The sequence below is a fragment of the Gossypium hirsutum genome, chromosome D02 (assembly GCF_007990345.1).
Source record: "Gossypium hirsutum isolate 1008001.06 chromosome D02, Gossypium_hirsutum_v2.1, whole genome shotgun sequence".
Lineage (NCBI taxonomy): Eukaryota > Viridiplantae > Streptophyta > Magnoliopsida > Malvales > Malvaceae > Gossypium > Gossypium hirsutum.
Window position 1 is genome coordinate 45690857 of NC_053438.1, and position 7689 is coordinate 45698545.

At 33.7% G+C, this 7689-nt stretch overlaps 1 non-coding gene across 1 annotated transcript; it reads left to right on the forward strand.

Annotated features, from left to right (window-relative positions):
- The first annotated feature begins 3511 nt into the window (after window positions 1–3511).
- Window positions 3512–3618, forward strand: LOC121215025 (small nucleolar RNA R71). Its single transcript, XR_005910761.1, has one exon. It is a non-coding gene; the product is annotated as a small nucleolar RNA R71 (small nucleolar RNA).
- The last annotated feature ends 4071 nt before the right edge of the window (window positions 3619–7689 follow it).

Here is a 7689-nt window from a genome sequence, read left to right on the forward strand (position 1 = left end):
TCGGGCCCGAGAACCCAAAACTGAGACTAAGACCCGAAAATTGGTCAAACTGGGCCTGTATGTGAAATCAAGCCGACAGTCTAACCAATGGCTAAATCGAACCGGTCGAGCCGTCACTAGGCTCGGATCGAACCGACACAGGGTGTCGTACATTCGATGGCACTACCAGACACGACGATGCCAATGACAACAACGGTGGCATTCTAATGGTTGGCAGGTGCTCCTTCGACAATTGAACAATGGAGGAATCACACTCCTACTGGGCTCTACCGGATAATTTGATTTCAAATTAACTATTCCAAAAATAATATTATTTTAATTGATTTAATATGAAATTTAGTTTAATACTTATTATAGAATTTTATTAATTTAATTTAATAATTATCGTGATAGTATTTTATTAATTTAATATTAGAGTTATTATCTTAATATTAAATTTAATTTAATATTTATCTTATAGGTAAATATTTTATTAATTTAATAGATTTAATATTAAATTTAATCTAATCGTTATCAAGATATGTATTATTTTAATTTAATATTAAAGTGATTAAGTTTAATCATAATTCAACTCTCTAAACTCTCCCTATATAAAAAGAGACATGGGTTATTATTTTTCACAAACTTGAATTTAAAAGAAAGTTGTAGAGAAAAAATTCTCTGGAGAAATTATTTCAAAAGATTTCTAGAGATATTTTTTTATTTACAATTTGACCTAAAAGTTTAAAAATTTTCTAATTCGAAGTGAGCTCTCACTCGACAGACGTGAGCTTGAGGATAGCGGAGAAGACTATTCGATGAAGCATTCATCCTAGACGAATTGAAAAGGTACAATTTTTATTAAGTGTTTATTATTTTAGATATCACAACCAAATTCTTGTTTTTGAATATTTTTTAAAACTTTGGTTTTTCCCTCAAACTTATTTTCCGATGTTTTTTCAAAACCCATTTTTCCAAAAGAAAGGCATACGTATAAAAGCGAATGTACTGTATAGGCAAGTGAAAGTTGTCTTATGTTGGTCCTCCGAGTCTAAAGCTATCTGGTTGTATCCCAAGTACCCATCTAGAAAGCAATAATACCCCCTACTCGCGAGTAAGTCCAATATCTAGTTCATGAATGGTAGCGAAAGATGGTCCTTCTGAGCTGCCTTATTCAACTTTCTATAATCTGTACAGATTCTCAAACCCGTGTCCGTCCTTGTAAGAATTAGCTCGTTATTCTCATTTTCCACCACCGTGGTTCCGCCTTTCTTTGGTACCCACTAGACCAGACTCACCCATGAACTATTCATGATGGGGTAAATAATTCTCGCATCTAACCACTTGATTATTTCCTTTTGGACTACCTCTTTCATCATCGGGTTAAGCCTCCTCTACCCATCAATTATGGCTTTCTCACCCTACTCTAATAGAATCTTATGCATGTAAAAGGAGGGACTTATTCTTCAGATGTAATCTATAGTCCAACCGATAGTCTTTCTAGTTTTTCAACATTTAAATCAACTCTCTCTCTTGGCTTTCAGTTAACCCTACTAAAATAATCATAGGCAAAGTAGAGGAGTTATCTAGATAAACATATTTTAAATGGGAAGGTAGCACCTTTAGTTCTAATTTGAGCGATTCCTCGTTTGATGCCTTAGGTTGTATGAATTCTCGAGACTCTAGCTCCAATGATTCAAATCGGGCTTGTGACACACAACCCTTCGAATTGGTTCTGAACAAAGCCAAATGTTCCTTACCTTTTTCATAATCCGATGGGTCAAACACTAAAACATGCTCTAACGGGTCATCTACAGAATTAAGCTTCCATTCTATAAAGACTAAGGACTCTAACTCCGACATTGCAGAACACTTTTCAATCAGATCAAGGAATTTCATAGCTTTGAAAACATTAAATGTGACCTAATAATCCTAAAATCGCATCGTTAGTTCACCTTTTTTGCACATCAATTAATGTTTTACTGGTCGTCAGGAAAGGTCTCCCCAAGATAATTGACACGTCTTTATCTATTTCAAAATCTAAGATAATAAAGTTAGTAGGAAATATGAACTTATCTACACATACCAAAACATCCTCAATCTTTCCTTTTAGGTGTGCTAAAGATCGAACCACTAGTTGAAGTGTTACAGTTGTTGGTCTCACTTTGCCTATACCGAACTTCCTAAATACAAACATGGGAATCAACTTGATGCTCACTCCTAGATCACATAGGGCTTTACCACAATAAGATTCTCTGAAATTGTAGGGTCTGGTAAAGCACCCTAGATCTTTCATCTTTGGAGGTAGCTTGTTCTATAGGAATGCGCTTCTCTCCTTTGTCAATGCTACAATCTCAAATTCTCCAAGTCTCCTCTTCTAAGATAGAATGTCCTTCATGAACTTGATGTAATTCAACATTTTTTCTAAAGATCCTACCAATGGAATACTGATATGAAGCTGCTTGAGAACATCCAAAAACTTCTTGAATTGCACCTCCTACTTTTGTTGCTTAAGCCTTTGTGGATAAGGAGGTGGTCGAACTTTGGCTTGGATTGGATAGCTCTTCCGATGTGATGTTTCTACATCTAACACAGGTGTTAGATTATCAGAATTGACTTGTTTAGGGTTTACCTCATTAGAGTTTTCAAAATTTTCCTTCTAAGGAGAGAAAGTTTCAACTCTCGGTTGAACTTCCTCCTTGCCTTAAGCATTAGTAGACGCATCTTCGATCTCAACCACCTCAGGCTTCAATGTCTTCCAACTTCTTAAAGTAACCGCTTTGTAATGTTTTTTGCCAAAAACTCTTGGATTTTTGGTATCGCTAGACAATGCTCATTTGGGTTTATTTTGAAGTTCAGTGGCTAGTTGACCTATTTAATTCTCCAAATTTCTCAAAGTGGTGTCATTATTTTCCATATACGCTTTAACAAGTTCTCCAAACTATTAGAAGGTTCATCTTGTGGTGGTTTTTGAACTTGTTGCAGGAACCTTGGCAATTGATTTGATCTGGGTTGCATGTAAGTGTTATTGGGTCTAGCTCCTTGGTTACTCCATGAAAATTTTGGATGGTTCCGCCATAAAGGGTTATAAAAGTTGGATTGTGGCCCTTGCCCACCTCTATTCTAATTTTGGCTTCCCATGTAATAAATGGACTTTGGGTTTGATGGGTAATTTTCAAACAAGTGCCCATCCCCATAGTATACACAGGATATGTTTTCAAATTGACTTGGTGGTTGGGCTGCAACATTATTAAGACCGTTAGCAGTAAAATCCTTAGGCATTGAGGATATAGAAGATACTTGAGCTGTAAGTAAAGTGAGGGCATCCACTTCATGTACTCCTGCTATTCGTCTTCCTGAAGTTGCTCGGTTGGTTGGCCACTAGTAGTTGTTACTGGCAATTCTCTCTATAACTTTATAAGCCTCATTATAAGACTTAAAAAGGAGAGCACCATTTGCAGAAGTGTCTACAACCATCCTCATGTGTGCGTTGAGACCATTATAGAATGTCTCGAGCTAGATGCAATGCAGAATCCCATGGTGAGGGAATTTTTGTAATAACTCTTTAAATCCCTCCTACGCCTCATACAAAGATTCATCATCCATCTACTGAAAATTAGTGATCTCATTGCACAATTTAACATTCTTTTTAGGGGGAAAGTATTTCATCAAGAAGCATTCTGCTAGCTCTTGTTGTGTAAAAATTAAACCGGGTGGAAACAAATTTAACCATGCTCTCACTCTATCCCTAAGTGAGTATGGGAACAACTTTAGCCTTAACACATCCTCGGTTACTCTGATCAGCTAGAAAGAGTCACTCACCTCCATGAACAATCAAAGGTGGAGGTGTTGATCTTCAGTAGGCATTCCGCTAAACTGACCCACTATCTTAAGCATTTGGAACATAACAGGCTTTAACTCGAACTGTGATGCATCGATCTCGAGTCTTCTAATACCTGGATTAAGCTTATTAAAAAATGGCACAGCATACTGCCTTATGGCTTGGTCCTTGTCATTAGCAACAATGATTGGATTTCGAGCATAAGCGACCCTATGTCCTTGATCTTGATTTTGATTTTCAAGATTCATTTCAAGGTCCACTGGGATTAAGTCAATAATTCGATCAATGCTCATAAATACTTGAAAGAAGATCACAATAATTAAATAAGTTAAAAATAATAGAAAATAAACCAAATTGCAAAATAATTTCACAAATAATGATTAAAAAAGTAGTCTCTGAAAACGGTGCCAAAAACTTGTCTCGATATTATTTGATTTATGTGCAAGTATGCACAATCGTTGACAAGTAATAAAGTAGTGAGTAAGAGTTATCTTCTCCATAGGGATTGTTTATGCAAATCAAGTATTGCAAAATTAATACTTAGCAAATTGATTGATGATGAAAATAAATTAAAGTGTGATAGATTTTTAATTATATTAACTTAAGTATGCTTAAAATTAAATTAAACAAAAAAAGAATTTAAATCATTCTAACACTAACAAATGAAGCAACCATTATTATATTAAAAGCATAAAACTCAATTACAATCATGTTTCTTGAATTGAACAAAAATAAAATATTGAAAGGTAAAGAATGCAAAGCCGTTTTCGATGATTCTCCGAGGCACAAATCACTTTGCTCCTCCTTTGTTCTTCGCCTCTTGCCATGACTACCAAGCTTGAATGCTCCTAATATAACTGAACAGGACTGCTCTCAAAGCTTTGCAAAAATCTTTGAAGAATGGAAAAATATGAAGAGTGAAAGAAGAGAAGAGATGGTGAATGAGGGATGAATGAAATGGGTGGAATGGCAAAGGGTATCTATACTTGTGAGACGCCCTTGATTTTGATAAAAATAGCATGTCAATTCCTCTTTTTCTCTTATGCATGGTTGGCCCTATTGAGTGGAGGGAGGAAGGTGGATGACTTTGCTAAAAAATAGCTAGTCCAAGCTTGATTTATGGGAAGGAGTTGAACAGTCACATGAAGGATTTGTTGGGGCTAATTTATGCTTTTTTTTAACAAGTCTTAGGTGTCTAATGTAATTATTTTATGGATGGTTGGGCTTCCCATAGCTAAATTTGGGCTCTTTCCTCCTTAATGGATGATTTGACTTCAATTTAAGCAGCAAGCTTGTCCACTTTAGTGATCCAATTATGAGCTGGGTCAAATTGAATTTTGGAAGTCTAATCAATAATTTTGGGACTCCTATACTAATCAACCATCAATACATTTTTTGCATGGCCTTTGCTGCAAGAAATGCTACAGTATCGAACATCGAACATGTGAGTTTTAAGACCAACTTTTCTCCTTTTGCACCAATCTAAATCAATTTAGAAAAAAAAATATGTAAAATTAGCATGTAAATAAGTAAGATTACAAATTTACCTTTAATTTTTTCCTACTTATTAAATTTGTAATAAAACTACAAATTTTGTTGCTAAAATACTCAGAATTTGCATGAATTATTAGTTAGAAAGTGCTATAAAAGTTTATATAATTTAGAGTTATCAATCCTTAATATCTTTTGGTCAAATTTGTTCACCAAATATAATCCTATTTTATCTCATAGTAACCATTACATCTTCCTTCATGAAAAATTATTAATAAATAATAATTAAATAATTTTTCCTAGACAAATGACACGTGGACACGTTACCTTTCCATCTATCATGTAATGTGTATAAGAGAAAATCGTTCACCCTTTATTGGGCTATGAGTTCTACTATTGCAAGTGAAGCTATGTCATGCAAAATTTTTATACCCAACGTACTAGCTTTCAGCTCTATTACCAATTGAATCCAGGCTTTTAATACATTAAAATATACAAGTCACACACACATAGTCTGTCACTTACTCAGGATTGAGGTCAGCTATACTATGAACATCACAAGTGAATAAATCCATAAATGAATCTAGGGTTTATTCTACTTGGATCTTATTTGATGTATTGTCATTCCAAAAAATCACATCTATGTTTCTATCTTATAAGAATCGTCCATTCTAATACCTAAGACAAGGTATCTCCCTAATTGGACTTGATAGATAACATAATAGCCTTTCAATAAACTTGCTCAATTACAATTAGACATCGAACCATTTAGATTATGTACTAATATGAGTTTTATTCTCGCATTATGATCCAACCACATAATGCAACTTAATATTAGTTAAACATTAAATAATCATGGAGTTAATATTTTCTTAAATTTTGCTTTGTGTACAAAAATCGTTGAGGACATTATACAAAAGATATTAGTAAGGATGGTGGAAATTTAGTAAACCAATATATTTGAAAAATTACAAGTATATTTGATGGCAGCACTACATTAAAGGTACTAGATCCCGACATATCCATCATAGCGCGTCCGACAAGAAACTGAAACCCACAAGGTTGTGGACCACATTCACCGCATTAGTGTCACTTATACATTTTTTTATTAAATGTATAAAACCTTTTGTAAATTATAACATTTTTATGAGCTATGACTTTTTTTTATTTGTATTTGCAATTACATATCGAGTTTAGAAATTATTGAGTTCAATTTTTTCATGTAACAATATGGAGGCTATCAAGTTTGTAAAGTAAATGAAGACATTAGATTGTAAGGTTTTCGAAACTAGTATATATAACAACATAAAGGTTAAAATACAAAAATATAATAAAATTATTAATTTGTATTTTAAATTTAACAGCAACATCACATATGTATAAGGATAAAATATAATAATTACAAGTATTTTTGTAATGCCCTCAACTCGACTCGATCTATCGGATTCGAATCTTGAGTGTTACGCCCTTCTTACATATGTAACTTGAAAATTTCTTTCTTTCTTTTATTCATCTACATAAATGTCTATCATATGGGTGAAATAGAATCTCTTATTGGCGTACATTACATGGTTACATTTACATTTCGCCTAGGTACAAACTACTATCTATGGCTACTACAAAGTTCCTTGCAAATATACAATGTATGGTTATTTTTTTGACTCAATAGAAATTTCAAACTTTCCTAATTTAATTCTTAGTCTACTAGATATACTTTGGGATACTACCTAATGAACTTATGTGCAGACTTTAGCTATAAACATATTAAGTTCCTTTTTGAATAAATTATGCGCAGACTTGTACACGCCATTTGACTTCCTCTGTATGCATAACAGCCCAGTGTGTTGTTTCCTTGGTGTAGCCCTCGCATCATCCCTCAGCACGAAATCCATTATAACCTAAAACAAAAATTAATGTTTGTAAATTCGTAAGAACTTAGTGAGCTAAACCTTAGTATACTTTTTTCATTTATTTATTCTACGTCGCATATGTTATTTTGCACATCCTTGGGTATTTCTTGACCTTTTCTTCTTTTTTGGCAGGTACATTATTGAGGCGACCATTTTTCTTTCTTCAGAGTCATTTTTCCCTCTCTTGAGTGTACTATACTTAACATCTCTTTAATTTCTAATTCCTTTCTTAAATCTTATCTTTACGTAATCCTTAACCTCTTCATTTACCTTATTATCAAACTTAATATCTTATTACATAGTTACTAGTCTTATCATTTCCTTTGGGCGGGGTAGACTACACTTAATACTAAACTCGAAATTTTCCCAGATCTTCCTTACTTCAATACAATCTCTATACATACTTTTAACTCATATATTTATCTTGCTGCGTACTTTATCGTACACTAGCTTTTTTGTTCATCCCTT